The 18,906-nt window shown below is 43.4% G+C and overlaps 1 protein-coding gene across 1 annotated transcript in view; it reads right to left on the bottom strand.

Moving 5' to 3' along the window:
- The window catches only part of SLC25A17 (solute carrier family 25 member 17), a 337,066-nt gene that overhangs the window by 35,934 nt on the left and 282,226 nt on the right, over positions 1-18,906 (bottom strand). The window lies entirely within an intron of this gene.

Raw genomic sequence — 18,906 nt, 5'->3', positions numbered from 1 at the left:
AAAATCGATCATACCAGATCCAACATTTCTCTACTTCTCCCATGAGGATGCAGGCGTATTGGAGTGCAAATTTGGATCCCATCTCCGTACCCTGCACCTGCCTCTGAAGTTTCTGATTGAAGCTGAAAATGTTATGAAGTAAGCAAAAGAATACCATTTCTAAGATCATGTTATTGGACTTGTGGAAATGTGCTGGTTTGCTTTTAAGGGCCGTTCGTATTGCTTCAATGCCATCAGTAGATCTGATCAAGGTATATATGCTTACCACATCTATGGTGGTTAGTTGTAGTCTGCTTCCCACTTTATGGTGTGCATTCTCAAAAAGAAGAACCAATAGAAGTGATGACTAATGAAACAAGCATTTACAATGCAATAGGTCTCGCAGCATTAGAGTTTGAGCTATTGGCATTGTATATGACAATGTGTTGCATTAATTTGTTAGCAAACTCTGAATTGGTGTATAAAGGTGATTTGCAAACTGTCAAATGTTGCTGAATAGTAAGCAACGTTGTGAATAATAGTGTTTGCTAGTCATCCTTGGGTACCAGAGTACTTCACTTGAGGCAGAGGTATTATCTTTAGACTACGGGTGCCGGGGGGTGTTTTGCCACTAGTGTCTTCCATGCCTGGTGCTCTGCAGAAGTGTCAAGAAGTTATTGGAGTTTCTTGTTGCTCAAATGGCTGTATTTTCTGATATTTATAAGTTTCCCTAGTCTTCATTGCATGATATTCGTTCGCGAGAAAGTGATGTGCTTGCTGGAAACACTGTATTTTATTTTTTTTAAATGTGACGGTCTTTGATCTGTGACACCAACAGAACAATCTGCCTCAATTTCTGAAAGTTTTTCTTTCCACATCTTCTCCATCCATACATTACACCCCATCTCTTTAGCACTCTATTTTCCACTGTCTCCTGAATGCACTTCCTCTCATCTCCTTCACTTCACCACCCCTAAACACACATCGCACCCACTCCCCCTCAAGCCCTGCATTTTTTTTTTAACCTTGTCACTATTTTGGCAGCTGTATTCCTCCTTCACACACATTTGCACAAACACAATTCCAACTGGAATACGTGATCCTGTGCTCTCTGCAGAGAGCCCGAGGATTAGATAAGCATATTTTCTGAACACCTTTCTGACCCACTCACAGGCAGTGAGAAACTTGTACTGCCTTTAGCGTTCACTCCAGAGCTCTCATTCGAGGCCGTTATAAACACCTGAAGACGATTCCGTTTAAATTTAAAATTGTGACTCTTACAAATTGGTCCAACAAATTTGTGTTGTGGATGCAGTAGTCCACTGAGCCACCAGATCCAATGATTAACTGGCTAGACCCAGGGACACTGGAAAGATGGAATTAGCTGCGTTTTATGCATAATTATGGATTTGCCATACAAACCATCATCTGATGCATATTTAGCGGATGAAAAAAGAATGCTAACTAAAATAAAAGAAAAGGTATTAAAAATGCGCAGTGGTGTTGCGTGCAGCAGAAGACACTTTGCAAAGGTTGATTGTTCAACTTTCAGTGGCGTGTTGCTGTATTTCTGTATCAAACTAGTACTTACAAGGTGAAACCCTACTCCTGACAGTGTTAATGTGTTAAAAAAAACTAAATAATGAACAGATGCTATTACGAAATGTGACACATTATGCCACATAAATAGATTTTTCTTTATACATAAATTAGTCAGCACTTCCACATAATTTGGTCCTCCCCTGCCACATAATGACATTGTCCCTGGCTCACCCGCTTCATGTCGCACCATGGGCTCCTGCTCTCTGTCCATCAGGACTGCCCTGAGGGCCGGCTCGGTCGCACGGTCCCCAATCTGTCCCAGACAGTAGGCCGCCTCATGCTTGAGCGCTCAGACGGATCCTGGAATGCCCCGCTGATGCCGGTGATGGCCTCCGGGCCGCCCAAGGCGCAGAGGTTGAAGAGCGCTCGGAAGCGCTGGCTCAAGGTCCACCAGCTCCCGGCCGAGGCGCTGCACCTCCTCCTGGGGCACCATCTTTCCCGGACAGCCTCGGTGTGTCTTTAATTGCTGCACCGGTCCCAAAGCACATAGCACGGCCATCTTACAACAGGTACAAGGTAACAACCGGGACAAACCAAAGCCGGAAATACATATTAATATATTTTTAAAGGGCAGGCAATGCTTGGGCGTTCCATAAAGTCCCATTTTTTTTATTACTTTTAACTTCACCGATCATAACATTGAAGATGTGTTCTTCGAAAGGCAGCGATGAAGCCAATCTTTCATAAACACGCACCCCTCTCTAGGCTCCCAAATGCTAATGGCCGGGTGCGAAAATAGAAACAACTAGCGATTCACCGCTCACCAGAGAAAAACAAGCGAAACTGAAACCGCGGTGGGAGCGCACGAGATGCCGCCGCAGTGAGCGTGCACGCAAGCAAGCTGAGGATCGCCGACGTAGACACGCACAGCTCCAAGTCTGTGAGTCCTTTATATGCTTTATGCAGAACCAGGGGCATTCAGTGTGCGGCGAGGGGGGGGTGTCTCTGTATGTGTGCGTGCATGCGCTCGTGTGTGTGTGTCTCTGTGTGTGCGTTTGTGTGTGTGTGAGTGTGTGTTTGCGCGCATGCGTGTGCGAAAGCAGGGGGAGGTGTGGCTGTGTGTGTTGGAGCTTCCCAGGAGACAGTGCGCGCGGCCCGCTCCGATCCGATTCTTGAAGATGCGCGTGGCCATCTCTTGTCTCCTGAGAAGCTGAGCCGGTGACTATAGGTCTCTGGCGAGACCGCGCTTTTGCGCGGTAATCACCACGAGACCTAAAAAACAACTCAAGACTACTTGGGACCGAATATACCCAACAATCACAAAGATCAGTCCACTGCATCTAAAATACTATAAACAAATTTTACTGAGGGCTGAAATGGGAACTTCGGAGAAAAATATGCCCACTCCAATATGGCTACTGCCACTTTATCTTTAATATGATCAGATTACAAGTATATATGTAACATACATCTGTACATGCAACACCACACAAAACAATAACGTTATGAAGTACAATGATATTAATGAAAGATTCTATTGCTCTTAACATATTGTTAAGCATCTGACAAAGGGAGCTCCCAAATCAACTTTTTTTTAAAATAACCGGTGCCCACTTCAATACGGCTGCTGCTTTTTGTGTGTATAAAAGATTATTAATTTTGAGTTTGCAACAATAATTAATTTTTGCTGGAAATGTACTCTAAAACTGAATTATTTATATTAGTGAGTATACCATGAAGACCGTGTGTGTAACTGATGCATACAAATGCTTCATAGCATTTAAACACTAAATACACACCTATTCAAAATGGCCGCCCTCTTTTCCAAAATGTGTTGATTATAGTCAATGTAAAAATAATCAAGCATGTGGAATCTATTGGCTATGGGGTAAACATAATATAGTGTTCCGGGTAAGATATACATAATATCATAACGATCTCCCAACCTCTACTATGGGAACCCCCATAACATGGCTACATTTGACAAAAGACAACTAGACTAATAATCTTGAATAAGCCTGACCCCTTTTGACTATAAGTCTTTTTTTAGATCTCGCCTGACCCAGCGTATGCGCTGATCTGGCAAAACATTTAGCGAGGGCTCAAAAAATGCTACCATGGCCAGCCTAGAGCTACAGTGCATGTGCACGGTGCGTGCTTAGGAGCAGAGGCGCCAAATGGCAAACCTCGTCATGCTCATTAAGCGCCCGCGATCACTTTAGCAGCGCCCATTTGATGTTCTCGTTCAAAAAACATTAAACATCAAAGAACATGTTGTGTTAATGCTTTGCTGCGCCCGTTTGACTTACAATGTCCTTTCTATTTCCACAAACTCGATGTTTGTGTTCCTTTATTTTGAGATGCTTTTAGTATTACTGTCACACACACAACCACACACACAACCACACACATACAACCACACACACAATCACAACCACACACAACATATAACTACACACACACACAACCACACACATACACAACCACACCCAACCACACACACAAACACAACCACATACAACCACACACACAACCACAACCACACACACACACGACAAGCACCCACACAAACACAACCACACACTCAAACGACACACTCAACCACACACAATCACACATACAATCACACACAACCACACATACAACCACACACACACACAACCACACCCACCAACCCACACACACACACACACAAACACACAACCACAACCACCCAAACACACAATCACAAGCACCCACCCACACAACCACACACAAACCACACCCACCCACCCACACAACTACACACAACCACACACACAACCACATACACACAACCACACACACACACAACCACACACACCCACAACCACACACACTCAACCACACACACACAGCCACACACAACCACACATACAACCACACACACAACCACGCACACACACAAACCACCACACACAACTACACAACCACACACACACAACCGCACCCACACACACAACCACACACACAAATACACACAACCACACACACAACCACACCCACAGCCACATCTACACACACAACCACCACACAACCACACACACACAACCACACACCCAACCACACAAACACCCACAACCACACCCGCACCCACACTCACACACACACAACCTCACACACACACACAACCTGACACACACACACACACACAACCTCACACACACACACACATAACCACACCAAGCATTGGCATAGCCAATAGGTCTCGCCTTTGGGACCTTATAAGTGTTTAGCCACCAACAGTTATTGCACCAAGGATATTGAGCTCGTAATTAAATACTTAGAAGGTCCCAAAAGCGAGACCTATTGGCTGTGCCAATGCTAGTCTTTTCCGTTTTTTCTAACCAAGACCAATTCGACCTGGAATCTAAACTACTAGCAGTACCTTTTTACTACTGAAGTTAAATTATAATATGTAAGCTGTCTTAGCATATCCACGTTTGACCTGCGAATTCACTACCTCTTCCCTTTAAAAGAGATCCTTCATCTAAAATCACTTTTTCACACACTTTTGACTGGACCGCAGGGACCGAACGAACCACTACTAATGAAAGGTAGGCGTAATATGCCCACTTCCTGGTACAGATGGTGTACTAACTTCTATACCATGATGAGATACTAGCAATTAATTTTCAAACATGTCTCCTGCCTTTATTTTCCTCATTTCTCTTACTCCCCTGTTCTCTTCCTCCGGATAGACATTGACCACTATTACAAAAGAATTGTGATGGTAACTTCGCTATTAAACAAGCATGAATATCTACTATCTGAAGATAAGATTAGAACCACAAGTATAGACAAGTGCTTATCAATTAAAAAGCCCCATCAACTTCACGTTACTTTTTAAGCACATAAATAACACAAGCTTGCTCATAAACCTTTTCTTAAAATTTTGAGTCTTTCAAACTAATATGGCTGACCTACAATCCATCTGTGACCAACAATGCTATTTTCGACGTTCAAACCATCTTAGGTAAAATCGCACTTGTATCAACCGTGCTGCCTATAAACCATTTGAACAACTTCTGAGACCTTCCCACCTCCAAACCAGGTTGAATGCTTCTTTCAAACACCTTTTTGACTTACTATCTAGGACCCCCGCATGAAAGTCCGTGCCCTAAAAGCCTAACTCAGTCACTGTTAACACGAGCACTAAGACACTGAATATGACAGTTTGCTACCCTTTAAAAAAAATATCTCCCACAAGAAGCATGGAGTGTTTGTAAGCACAAATGTTGCTCAATAAACATGGATGTAAATACATATAGTATTTCTTAATGCATATTTATAGTTATGCTTGTTTCTCTTTTTTTTGCCTCTCCTTTTCGCTAGTATGTAATGTTCATCTGCATTTATCATTTACTACTACTTTTATTTTTTCTTTCTGTGACATATATGTCTATGAATAGAATTCCTGTAATTCTGTAAAAAACAAGTTATTTACCCGTACACTGATGTTCTCTAGTATTGATATCTTTTATAGATTCACATGCTTGAATCTTCCCCGTCGTCATGGTTTGAGTCCCAACGTAACAGTAACAATAGAAGTACTAACTACATTACCATAGACCTCAATGGAAAAGAAAACCACAGTTTTGCAACCTTTCAACCGCATTTTATAACATCCAAAATTCAGCCAATAACAGCAGAGACCTGAGAGTAACCTTGCCCCCCAAATCATCTGCATTCTCACCTGAGAGGACCCGGAGTTGGCTTATGATAAAAAATCCTCAATATCCCGAGGTGGTGCTCTATGCACTGGAGCATATTGGGAAGTGTAACATTCACGGAAGTGAGCATTAATAGCAGCTCGATTATATAAAGCTTCACCCGAAGCAAAGCTCCAGAATCAGGGATTACTGTACTTTTGGATTAATAAGTAATTTCAAAAGGGATCCTGCTTTATCACGCTCTACATGAGCCAGAGTCAAATATTTCTTATAATCAAAACAGTCATTTTTTAAACTTGGCTGCCAGTATTTCCGTTGCCTCAAGCAGGGGATACTTAAGAGCAGGATTACCAGGACTACGTTGCTCAAGGCTTTTAAGTACCTTTTCCTGAGTTTTCACCTCACCAACCAAAGTTCTAAGCACCTCAACTACTGCTGTGATGCATCGACCCCTAATCACTGGCTAAATGTATTCCATTCAATCAAATGCGATGTAACTGTTCCAGCATTTTCATTAAAATAAGCATTTATGGTCTCTCCAATATTATTTTTTTAAACTATCTCATCTAGTGCCTCTACCTTTAAAACGCCAAACCGGAATGTGAGGGCGCTCACACTCCCAATTAGGAGAAACTAACACTCGGTTGTGATCTTAAATAGTTCGGCTCAGATATTCCATACGGTTAACTGGACCATGGACAGTCAAAGAGCTGAGAAAGGTATGCAGTCAAACATGAAGTTTGTGTAAGCCAGAGTACAATGAGTAGTCATGTTTATACCAACATATTCCATAACTTTGCAAGCCAATGTTATCTCGGTCATGCCAGAGCCACAACAGTCACTTTGCAATGCTCTCATTAAGGAGGCAACAGAATCCATTCCAAAGCATTCACTGTTCTGAAGTTTGCCCAACAGCCTTAAATCTTTTTTTTGACCCATGCTGGCCGGATCCTTTACCACTTCATGAGCTTACCCCCCTTAATTTCTGTTTTATTTTTGTAACTTCATTTGACATTTTATACATTCTAATGAACAGGTTACTTACAATGGATACTGTATCTAACCAGAGATTCCTCATCTTGTACTATCCCCCAGGCGCTAAGCTGGATCTGGAGAATTTTGTAGAAGTATTCCTTTGCGCTAATAAATGGCATTCCTGCTGACTCCATAATGCCCAGAAGTGAGGAAGAAGAGTCACATTTAAGTGCACCCCTGCAAGCAGACACCAGTTACTTGTCTTTTGCCCTTTCCACACTCTCAGATGTGGAGTGTAAAAAAATGTTGCCAATAGTGTGCTGGTCACTAACTTGGTAACTTTTCCAATGTTAAAATGAGGCCACTCCACAGAACGGGGAACCAGGAGGGCAGTGAGGAATCTGCAGATAAATGGAGTATCTGAGAGCATTACCAAAAGGTAAGTAACTGGTTCTTCTGATGCATACTTCTAACCATAAATTCTCACCTTAAAATAAATGCCATATCAGTACCTCTCAAAGGTATTGTGCAGTGGGCTCAAAAAGAAATTCTTGCAGAACCGAATGGGCAAAATATCCTTCCCACTAAACCTGGCTGTGAAGCCAGTAGTGCTTCAGGAACGTACACACAGATGCTCATGTCTCAGCCTGCAGATATTAAGCGGTACAAAAGGGGGTGGTGATGGACGGAGCATCTGAATCAAACACTCACACCTAGTCAAGAGATCTGGGTCTAATCCATCACAGTTCTTTAGCCCACTCTGCCACCCCAGTTCAGACATGGCTATATGCAAATCAGTCTGACCCTGTGCCTCGTGGGAACAGTCCAGTCCGAACTGCCAAGCCATGTCTTCCCTGCTCCATGATCACCTTTCCTGATTGTGCCCCGTGGATTATAACATATTTTATATAGGATTTATTTTTAGATGTTTGTTACTGTTTATCCTTATTTTTCCCGGTTTTCCTGAGTCTGAAAGTTCTTGTAAATAAGCCTCCGTTTGGATCTCACTAGTAAAGTTCTTGGTCACTCCTTTATAGATCACTCTTAACCGTGCTGGGTTTTGCAGGTAAACCGTCGCTCCAATCTGCTCAAATGGGGCAAAGAGTTGCCGCATCCTCCAGACGGCGTTCCACCATTGCATGAGCAAAGTCTGGGCGTGCAAAGAAAATAGATCCTTTGTATTCTCTTTTACTCGTTGGTCGAGCAATATCATAAATGGCCTCTCGTAGGAGAAAGTTTCCGAAACAAACCAAAATGGCCTTCGGGTATTGATTCGCTCTATGAGAATGTTTGGGAGGTGTTAAGGGAAAGCGATGGGCACATTGGACTTCTTGATCCAGTTCCCATATTTGGAGTTCAGGCAGGGCAGTTTTTAAGAGATTGATTATAAAACCCTTTGGGTCATTGCCCTCCACCCCTTCTGGAATTCCCAGAATGCAGAGGTTATTTCTTCTGCCTCTGTTTTCGAGATCTTCTACTTTTGCCATTAGGTCTTCAATGATACCTGCCTGGGCCTTACCCAGAGTTTGAAGATTGGTGACATCTGACTCGAGGTTTTCGGTGCGACTTTCGACAGAGGCCATTCTGTCCACTATCTCTGAACAAGTGTTGGCGACTTTTTGGATAGCCCCTTGCAGTTGTTGTATAGCAGCGTGATTACTTTGGCTATCAATTTTCACGTCTGTATGAAAATCCTTGATGGAGTTAAGTATATCACCCAATGATGGTTCTACAGGCAGTCCCGGATTACCATGATCTCTATACGATCTATTTGTGCCACTTTCGACCCGCCCGTTGTTCTGCAGTTTGCGGTCTACATATCCTGATGATTTGGGGGTTGAGCTTTTCCGTATGTGCTTAGATTTTTTCTTTACTTGATCCGGATTGCTCCCCTGATCCGTAGTTTCATCATCTATTGGTTTGTGAAGTCTTCTAAGTTTTGACCTCTTTTTTTCCATTTTTTTTCTTGGGATCATATCTTGACCTGGTTCGTTAGTATCCTTTATGCTTGTATAATCGGACACCTCCAACGTGATTACATCCAGTTTTTCCTCATCGCTTGTTGCGCTTGTCCCTGCAGTCTCACTGGAAATAGACATTCCGGTTTCTTAGATATCGGAGTTGGAGCCCTCCGAAGTATCTTCATTCTCCGATTGTGGCCTTTTACCAATAATAGTGGTTTGTCCCATGGAAGAGATAAGATCGAATTTTTTGCATGGGTTTTCTATTCGGGGGGATCCTGGCGTTGTGGCGAGTCTGCGAATTTTTCTATCCCAGTGCTAGATGGATCTGCACTTGTATAAGCGCTAGTACCGGTTTCATTTGTTTGATCTCTAGGGCCATTTTGATTCTTATGTACATCCGTTGTTATAGCTTGTTGCTTCCCATTTTTGTTGTCATTGTTCGTGCTTTCCTTGGGTAATGGAGAGAAAATGTTGGCGATCCTTGGTTGAGTCTCGCCAAATTAGCCAATTGTTTTAGCTGCGGCCTTCAGGTTTTTAATAGTTTGTAGCCTTTAGGTTTTTTTAGCCATTAGTTCAGACTTTTCATCAGCCTCATCATCAACTTTATCTTCTATATTATGATGCTTCTGATGCTCATTTGCCTGCTCCTGTTTCTTTATTTTCCCCTGCTCTTTATCTTTCTCCTTCTCAGCGTTTTTATTCACGTTTTTGCTTTTATTTTTGTCCTTACTTTTAGGTTTCCCGTTGCCCTCATTTCCAGTCTTATCTTCTTTGTCCTCCTGGGCCTTCAACCCTCTGGTTTCGGGTCTTCTACCAATGTAATTTTTCTTCTGCAGACTAGTCGCCGCTTGTTGTTTTGAGCAATTATCATGGTCCTGGGCTATTAGTACATTTTTAGTTGCTGGTGCTGCCTCGTCGTTTGGTAGAGCCTCAGGGATTTCTTGGGCCACTAGCTTATCCTGTGTCTCTTGAAACACTCTCTGGGTTGTATCTAGATCCATAGTTAGTTCACATGGTTCACAGGGTCTCAGATTATCAGCCCCCTCCTGGACCGTCTTTGTGGCAGTCCCTAGAGTGATCTTTGTAGCTGTTCTCCGCACTGCCTGCTTTTGTTTGGGATTTTCTTTATGGAGGTTTCTTTTATGCTGGACCTCGCCTCCCAGTTTCCACAGCCGGACCGTAGGGAGGGAGTACAGCCGGACCATAGGGAGGGAGTAGACTCATTTGGCCACATATATCTGAATTGAGATCCGGGGATGCCGCCAGTACCCCTTGCCTGTGACTCCGTAGTAGCCCCCAGCTTCGAGCTTCAAGTGACAAGTATTCAGGGTATTCTGGGTCTTGGAGGGTCTAAAAGATCGTGATAAAGCGTGGTAGTCCTTAGTAGCCCAGGCGATCCAAGACGTGATCCTCTGCGCAAAATTATGTTTGATTGCACTTAATTTCTTGCCTCCGCGCCTTCTGGCCCGCTAACAGTGGATAGCGGTGCTTAGACTTATAGCAAATTTAATACACTGATACAATAATACACTGGTACTCCTGTCTTCACTTCTAGTAATTTTTTGCTATTTTTGTTTTTTTAGAAGTTTTTGTTATATATTTCATTTCACAATGTGACGATTCATTTCAACTTACAGGATGCACTTTTCTTTATTTTTATTTGATCATTGCACCTTTTTCTATGTCTGCTGTTTTATTTGCACTATGGTGGCTATAGGTGGTCTAGACATCAGCGTGTTCTCGCGGTTACTTCGCGTTAATTTTCGGTAAGCGTTTTGGTTTTGGGTTGACAATACATGTCATATTGTGATTGGTTTTTAGGTCGAGCTGGAGAAAAGCAATGCTAAGCATTGCGTCCAGTTCGACAACTAATGTCGCCCGTCTCCTGGGAATCTGAGACAGGGGTCGGGCACACGCGGCGATTGGTGTCTGTGGACGGGCACGTCCAGGCCGGCGCCGTGCACATCCCCTGTCTCAGATTCCCTGAAGTGCACAAACACACACACACACACGCAGGCTGGCACACACACGCAGGCAGGCACACACACACGCACCCCCCCCCCCCACAGGCTCGCGCACACACACACAGCCATGCACGCCCCCCCCCACAACTCACGGGCTCACGCGCACACACACATACGTGCAGACAGACACACACACATATCCCCCCTCCACTCACTGTGCTCTTTTGTCACGTCGCCTCGCTGCGCTCTACAGGCTCTGCACTCCCCTGGTGTTTCCGTCGCATCACTATATGCGGGGCTTCCTTCACGCTTGGGAGCCCCGCGTCACCGCTGCTCTCCGTGGGCCGGGCTTCCCGCAAAAAGTGGAAGTCCCGCCCCACGACGTGACGCTCCGGAACTTCCGTTATTTTTACTTTGCGGAATGCCGTGCCAGGAGTCCAGCCAGAGGCAGCAGGAGGAGCCGTGCCGAGGGGGCCGGCGGGCGAGCTTCTGTTCTTTTAATAGAACTCAAAATTATTATCGCCCTCTGTGGGAATTTGAGGTAGGTTTAAGTTGCGGGCACTAACTTCTATTAAGGGCCTGCATTCTAAACCTTTTGGAGATGACAGACTGAAGCATGGCTAGATTACATTATTCGGGTCTGTTGTACAGGGAGGTTAGCTTGGGTACAAGACCTAATGTTTACTTACATGTCAGAGAAGTTTTCTGTACCTGCTAAGCTTGTTGCTGTGTGGTTATCTTAGCGCTATCTATTATGCAGAGAAAGTGTATATGTACACTTATGCCACTAGGGAGATGTGCAATGTAATATGGGTTGCGTGCTGATAATGCACTGTTGGAATCTTGTCAAAAGTTCTTATGTAAATTCAGACTTGGCTGACACTTGTTTGAATATCTAGGGTGCTGGAACATGTATATGTTGGAAGATGAACAGCTGGACTCGGAGTATGGCATTATGCAGTTGTTGCACATGTGACGTCAGCCAGGCGTCATTCCTATTTGTAATGTTTTGGCATTCAGAAGTTTTCTAAAACGTAGGTGATTATCCTGGACTCTTGGATGAGTAAGTTTCAGCCTGTGTCTCTCCGCTCAGGGCTGTGCCTCGGTGTCTCACCTTTGAATTGCTTCCAGCAGTTCTTTAAATGGGCAGACGCTCGAGGTACTGAGTACCAGCACTTTTCATTTGAAAGTTAGTGCCTACACTTCTTCAGTGATGCAATACACATAATAGGAGAATATCAGCACTGCTCAGTTGCAAACGGGCACCTCTGTAGTTCCATTTCAAGCTCTGGTTTACCACACGTGTGTTGGCTGGTCTGCGGTTTCTCAGTGGCATCTAGTGGCTGCCAGCTTCAGGCTGCAAATTGGACCGTTTTGGCAAAACGCCCTATGCCGCCTCTGCCAATATTTTGAGTTTGATTCCAGCTTTGTGTGGAGGCCACAAGAATGCTGAGTTTGTGGTCGGTTCTCATCCCATTGGGGGTTGATCTTCCAGCCTAGTTGTACGCTCCTGGCCTGTCAGTGTCCCATCAGGTGCTTGGAGACCGCCTTGCTGTGGTCTGTTCTTGCCTTGTCACTTACATTTGACATGTTTGTTTAGGTCAATGGGTCTAATTGACAGAGTGGGCGCAGTTGGAAATTGACTCATTTTACGCACAGTGTTTGCTTGAGCATCGGCATCAACATTAGTCACCCTTCCTTCCCCGCCCTTGTGTGTTAGATGGGACTAGGAGCTGATCCCATGGGGTGGAGGTGGGAGAGAACTTTGAAAATGGATAGGCTAATCTTTTTTTGCCAAGCTACATGCAGGCCTTCAGTTTGGATGCTGCTGTACCATGGGACATTTTCTGTCATATCATGATGGATATGATTTATTGTCTACACAGGGGCATAGTTGCTTGAGCAAATGATTCCCAGAACTTTTTTTCCAGTAAAGCTTTTGAGGCGAACCCAGAATGTTACTTGCAGTGCTCTGTCAAAGTTTCTATGGCTCGCATAACTTGACCATGCCTTTCAATCCACAAACAAGTCTTGCTGCTTCCTTTTAGTCCCGCTTGCACTTTTTAACATGTTTTTATTTATGACCTCACTAGATCGAAAGATGTGCAGTAGTCTAGACGTGACATAACCTCTGCCCAGAAACATGGATAGCACTTGAATGCGTTCAGGAAATACACGAGATGGGAGCAGTGTACACCGTTCTTTGATCGTGGAAGGTAAACAGACACAGTCTTGAGAGGATAATAGCAGGCAAACAGTTTCTGAGACTTGAAGTAGTTCGTTAAGTCAAGCGCTCTTTTGCAGGTTCACATATTCGGGCGGATATCTGGCAGTTTAAGGAACTTCGAGAGTGTCGGGTGAAGGCGGCGTCAAAAGGTATTGTTCACGTTTATGCAAGTGGTGCGATTAGCCATGAGTTAGTGACGTTTGTTTTTCAGAGAAAGTTAAACCACATGTTGTATTGCAGATACCGGCGATTCATATTCAAAAAGTGGCATACTAGCAACAGAGTATTCAGTCATTGCAGTCGGTGGCTTTTAAGGTAGTTGGGGTTCATTCACTTGCATATTGGTTTATCGGTAGTCTCAGTCCACTAGCCCCTGTATCACACAATCTCCTCTTTTCACCTTTTGCAGGTGCTTATTTTTCGTGAGTGTTTGTACCCGGAGTCAATTAAGCCATCCAGAGGACAGGTTCCTACACTCTTCTATTGGGCCAAGCTTTCGAGTTTCCAGGTATTTATTTACACGCATGAACGTAATTTAATGCGTTTGAAAAATGTACATGTTTGAACAGCTCGATGTGCACTAGGTTGTCAGTATATGAGGCAGCTGAATTTATGACTTCAGATTGAGGAAGCAGGCAACGGTATTCATGCCATGTGTGTTTACAGGCAGAATATGCAGGAGCTTATCCCGTCAATTTATATTTTTAGGTTTTGCAATTTGAGTTTACTGTTATTCAGTAATATTTTGTTCACCGTCGGTAATTGGCAGGAAGCAATTCATGTCGGTAAGTGTATCTTCAACTGTGATCTCACCATCTGCTTTAGAACATTAATTTTGGGTTTCCACGTTTTTTCTCACTTTCTGGTGAAGGCTTTTCCACTCACTGCATGGTAGGATGCAATTTCATTTCAAAGAGTTCTTCTTGTGATTGTACGCATAAAAGTGACTTGCACCACTTTGTAGAGTGCATGGAGGATTGATAAACAATTTGTTCTATATTTTTTTCAGTTCCCCTGAAGAAGAGATCCTAGATCCCGAAATGCATTGGGATTCACGACGGAATTGATATTTGTGTATTTTTGTTTTTTACATGCTGATAAGATTCATTATTTTGATTTTTGTAAAAAAATTGTATCTATGAGATTGATAATGAGTACGAACTTGCAAGAAAATAAATTCTGATAAGGTTAAAGTATTGAAATAGTTTTGATAATTGGATTTAGAGAACTAGATACAAATGTATAAAGATTAAGAAACTGTGGTTTTGAAAACAAGCAAACCAAAGGTTTGCAATTGCTGTGCAGGTAGGGCCAAGTGATCAAGCTGACAATTGTAATATTCAATCACACAGGGATGAGTGACATGTTGACTCTTAGCTTTTGTCTGCACCAAAACACACACAGTCTGCAAGGACAATGTGTATGTGTTTGGTGTAGGGTCTCTGACGGTGGCACAATACATGCTGCAGTCCTTAGATACCATCCTTGGTCACAAGACTCTTGGTGCCACTAGTACCTTTTACAAGGAACTTACATGTGGGCCATAGGTGTGCCAATTGTGGAAACAAAGGTACAGTCTTGGGAAAGAACACATGCACTGGGAACCTGATTGGCAGGGACCCAGTGCACACTCAGTCAAAATGTATCAGATGTCAGGCAAAAAGTGGGGTGTAACAATGCAAAAAGGGGCACTTTCCTACAGATAAAAAGTGTTAATTGTCCATATATATTATGCCTATTGTTGTGGTGTCCTAAACATGGGACGTTTGAAACATAACACCCCACTGATCTTCTATCGTGTTCTCTTTCCATCATTTCAGTGGATTAACCCAGCTTCTGCTGAAGAGGGCGACTCGGATGAACAGTACGTCAAAGACCTTGGCTTGTATATCAAGTCTGAATGTATCCTGAAAAGCTATTTGGTGGCTTCATGTCTAAAACTTGTGTCTAATGATTTTACTGCATGGGTCTATGTTCACTTTATTTCTTTACTCAGCTCCTAGGTCACGACCAGTAGGTCATCTGATAAGACTTCTTTAGAACTTGACACTGCTTTTCTAACCAGTTACTACTTCCTGCTCAAGTGACTAATGTTAGAATCCACTTTAGCAGTGGGCAGACAAAGGATTGATGCCATGATGAGAGATGGCCTCTGACTGATGTCCGTGTGACAGAATCTGAGGATGTTGGATTAAATTGGAGGAGTACAAAAGGGGGTGGTGATGGACGGAGCATCTGAATCAATCAAACACTCTCACCCAGTCAAAAGTTCTGGGTTTAATCCATCAAATTGGAGCCTCTGGGTAACCTTTCTTTGTGTTTCACTGTGTTCTTCGGAGACAATCAATATATTGTGTTGCTGCAGCCAGAACCCTGCTTCATGGATTTATAATTTGTATTGGAGGTACAATATGTTCCAAAAGAGTTTGCTGAGAAAATATCTGTATTACAGAGTAGTATTCTGAAACCCAGGAAACCTAACTTTGAACTAAATTTGTTTCTTGAATTAAGCTATTATAGCTAGACACTGGGTATTATTTACAGTCTTTTGTTTAAATTTAAAATCTTTTATGAAGGAACAAAAATAATGTAATCAATATCAGAATGTGCACGAGTATGAAGTTAAAGGTAGTTCTCGTGCCTATAGTGAGGGAGTTTCCTCTCTTCTCGTTCTCTTTTATCTGCTTCAACTTATTTGTATCACATATTATACTTTCTGTGGCCGGTAGTGATAGTTAGTGGTGAGGGTGGAAGAATGTATCGCTCCTTTTGGTTCCAGTGCACAATGTTAGTAGTGCCTTCTGACACAAAGGCACCAAATAGCTGCCTGCATTTTGCAGTGTGAATCAAATTTAGATTCACATGCTGTGCATAATTCGGTCATATAGTGGTTGATTGAACTTAAAAAGTGGAAAAAATATTGTCCTCAGCTGAGACGAGTTTCTGATACTTAAAAGTTCGTTGACAAGGAAATCATAGACGCTATATTGTTAGTCAGTACCGTGTTCTAAATCAGGGAACAAACACTATTTATTTGTGAATTTTGACGGCGAAGACAAGGGCATAGATGAAACGTTTGAACTGAGTGACCACCAGGCGTGCAAGGCTGTGGAAACTGCAGCAAACTAAAGATTTGGCTGTGGGTAAAATTGAGCTCTGAAGCACGACACTGGTATTAAGCACTTGTTTTAGATGTGGGGAAATGATTCTCTAAAACCAGTAGTGTGTGTATCTTCTCTCTCTCTCTTGCCAATAACTCAAAGAGGGTTTGTGACAATTTGCGACAAAATTAGATTTCAAAGACAAATGACCAAGTTAAACATAAATGGAATTGTTGCAATTATTGACTGAAATCAGATTCCTGACATTTTGTGTTATCTATAAATTGCATATTCACAAAGGATTTCTTGGTGCAATATAACTCATTTTCAGCTACTCAACTAAATGGTTCTAATTTTTTCGACCTCGGTGGATTCACTGAGATTCAAACCTTTAACATGGGGTCAAATACAGATCTATGGTTAGTCCACACACATCAGAGACCCATTTACAAATATATGTTAAGTCACTTAATGTTACTGAGAATGTTTACATATAAGACCTCTGTGTCTACACCAGGCACCATGGGAAAAAATTACCCACATTTGTGTGCGTGCAAAACATCCCCTTCAACCATGCACCATTCAAGTGATCCAACCTACAGCGGGCCAGTCTGTATAGCCAAAGAATGCTTCATCTAGTGATACACCGAAGGGTGTCCCCGGACTGTCTCTCTCATGCATATTTCAAATAGTGCCCCCATTTAGTGTAGGCCACACATTCACCTTAAAGATGCTCCACAGAGTAATCTATAATAAAATGTGCCCAATTTGTTAACATGCACCATACTACTGCGTGCTGCACCCTGGCTGTCCCAGTCATATGGCTGAGATACCCGCCACCCCCTCTCAACACAATCCCCAAGAATGGGAAACCGGAAACAGTTCTGAACTTTTTGGAAGACGGGAGGGAGTGACCCTCCCGGCCGTATTTATTAAAATATGAAACAAAATTAAAACATTAAAATAACAGTTTCATATTATGTACAATTTCATTACCACATTGCGATGTTGGCTAACCGTAACATATTCTCTAATACAAAGGTTCTCCTAGCCGAACTAACATCCTACAAAACATCTAACTTGAAATTTTGAAATTGTACATCCTAACGTTTAAGGGCCAACGGCAAGGTCGTAACCGGTGTCAAGATCCCTAACCAGAAATATCCCCCTCACTTGTGAGGGGCGACCGCACAGAGGTGTACCTCGAGTGCAACTACCAATTTCCCTTGACTTGACGGGGGCCCCAATAGACTCGACGCCACTTAAAGGTCGTCCGAGGACTCGTGTGAGGAATCTAGAAGGTAGCGTAGACCCCCCCCCCCAAACCCCACACAACTTACCACATCTGCCGTCGCAGATGTCCTGGCCCCGGGAAATTCTCCGGGAGGGGGCTGTAGCCCCCCCTACCCAGGAAGGGGCCTTGACCGCCTTTCCTTTCCTTTCGGCGTCCCATCCTTAGAAGGGACCGCCTTCCCTGTTGAGGGGCCAATGGCCACCTCCTTCGAGCGCTCCCATCCGTAATGGGTGACGCCCACTCATAGGAATCTTCCAATTAGTGCTCACCGATCATGACCTTACCGCCCGACCAAAATAAATACGACAGTTCTAAACTAAATGAGTTCTAAACTAAATGACTAAATTACTTAAAAGACAGTAAAAAACACTTTTATTAAAACATGCTATTGATCAACACTAGAGCAAGATTACTTTATTTGCAAGTACATACCACAAATTGACCATCTCTTTTATTGCATATTCAAGGTTATCACGATAATGATCTGACCTGTAAACAAAAAGTTACCACATCAAACTTTATTCAAAACTACTTGCTGTCATCAGGGGCTGGTGGGTGGGTCAAAATTGGCTCTTCGTTCCGTCTCGAGCTCACGTGCAGCGAGGTGGTGCAGCTTCAGAGCACAGGAACAAGAGGATGCTTCCTTGGCTTGTTGCTCCTTTTATCCGTCTTCAGGGCGGGCGTAAACCCGCCCCGGCCTGCCCCGAGGGCGTGGCCCGGCCGCGTCAGTGTCTAGGCCAGCCCACTCCAGGGCGGGAAAAAGGCGCGCCCCGGCTACGCCACTTCGGGCATACCAGCCGAGACTCGCCTCCCGCCCAAGATGGCTTCCCGGGGGGATCGTGGTACTCCGCCATACGTTCGGGGGGACCGAATGGTCGCCCCTTTCCATATGGCTGAGATACCCGCCACCCCCTCTCAACACAATCCCCAAGAATGGGAAACCGGAAACAGTTCTGAACTTTTTGGAAGACGGGAGGGAGTGACCCTCCCGGCCGTATTTATTAAAATATGAAACAAAATTAAAACATTAAAATAACAGTTTCATATTATGTACAATTTCATTACCACATTGCGATGTTGGCTAACCTTAACATATTCTCTAATACAAAGGTTCTCCTAGCCGAACTAACATCCTACAAAACATCTAACTTGAAATTTTGAAATTGTAC

Source organism: Lissotriton vulgaris, chromosome 1_1 (genome assembly GCF_964263255.1).
Source record: "Lissotriton vulgaris chromosome 1_1, aLisVul1.2, whole genome shotgun sequence".
Classification (NCBI taxonomy): Eukaryota; Metazoa; Chordata; class Amphibia; order Caudata; family Salamandridae; genus Lissotriton; species Lissotriton vulgaris.
The sequence above is the reverse complement of the archived record's forward strand: the minus strand, read 5'-3'. Positions and strand labels throughout refer to the sequence as shown.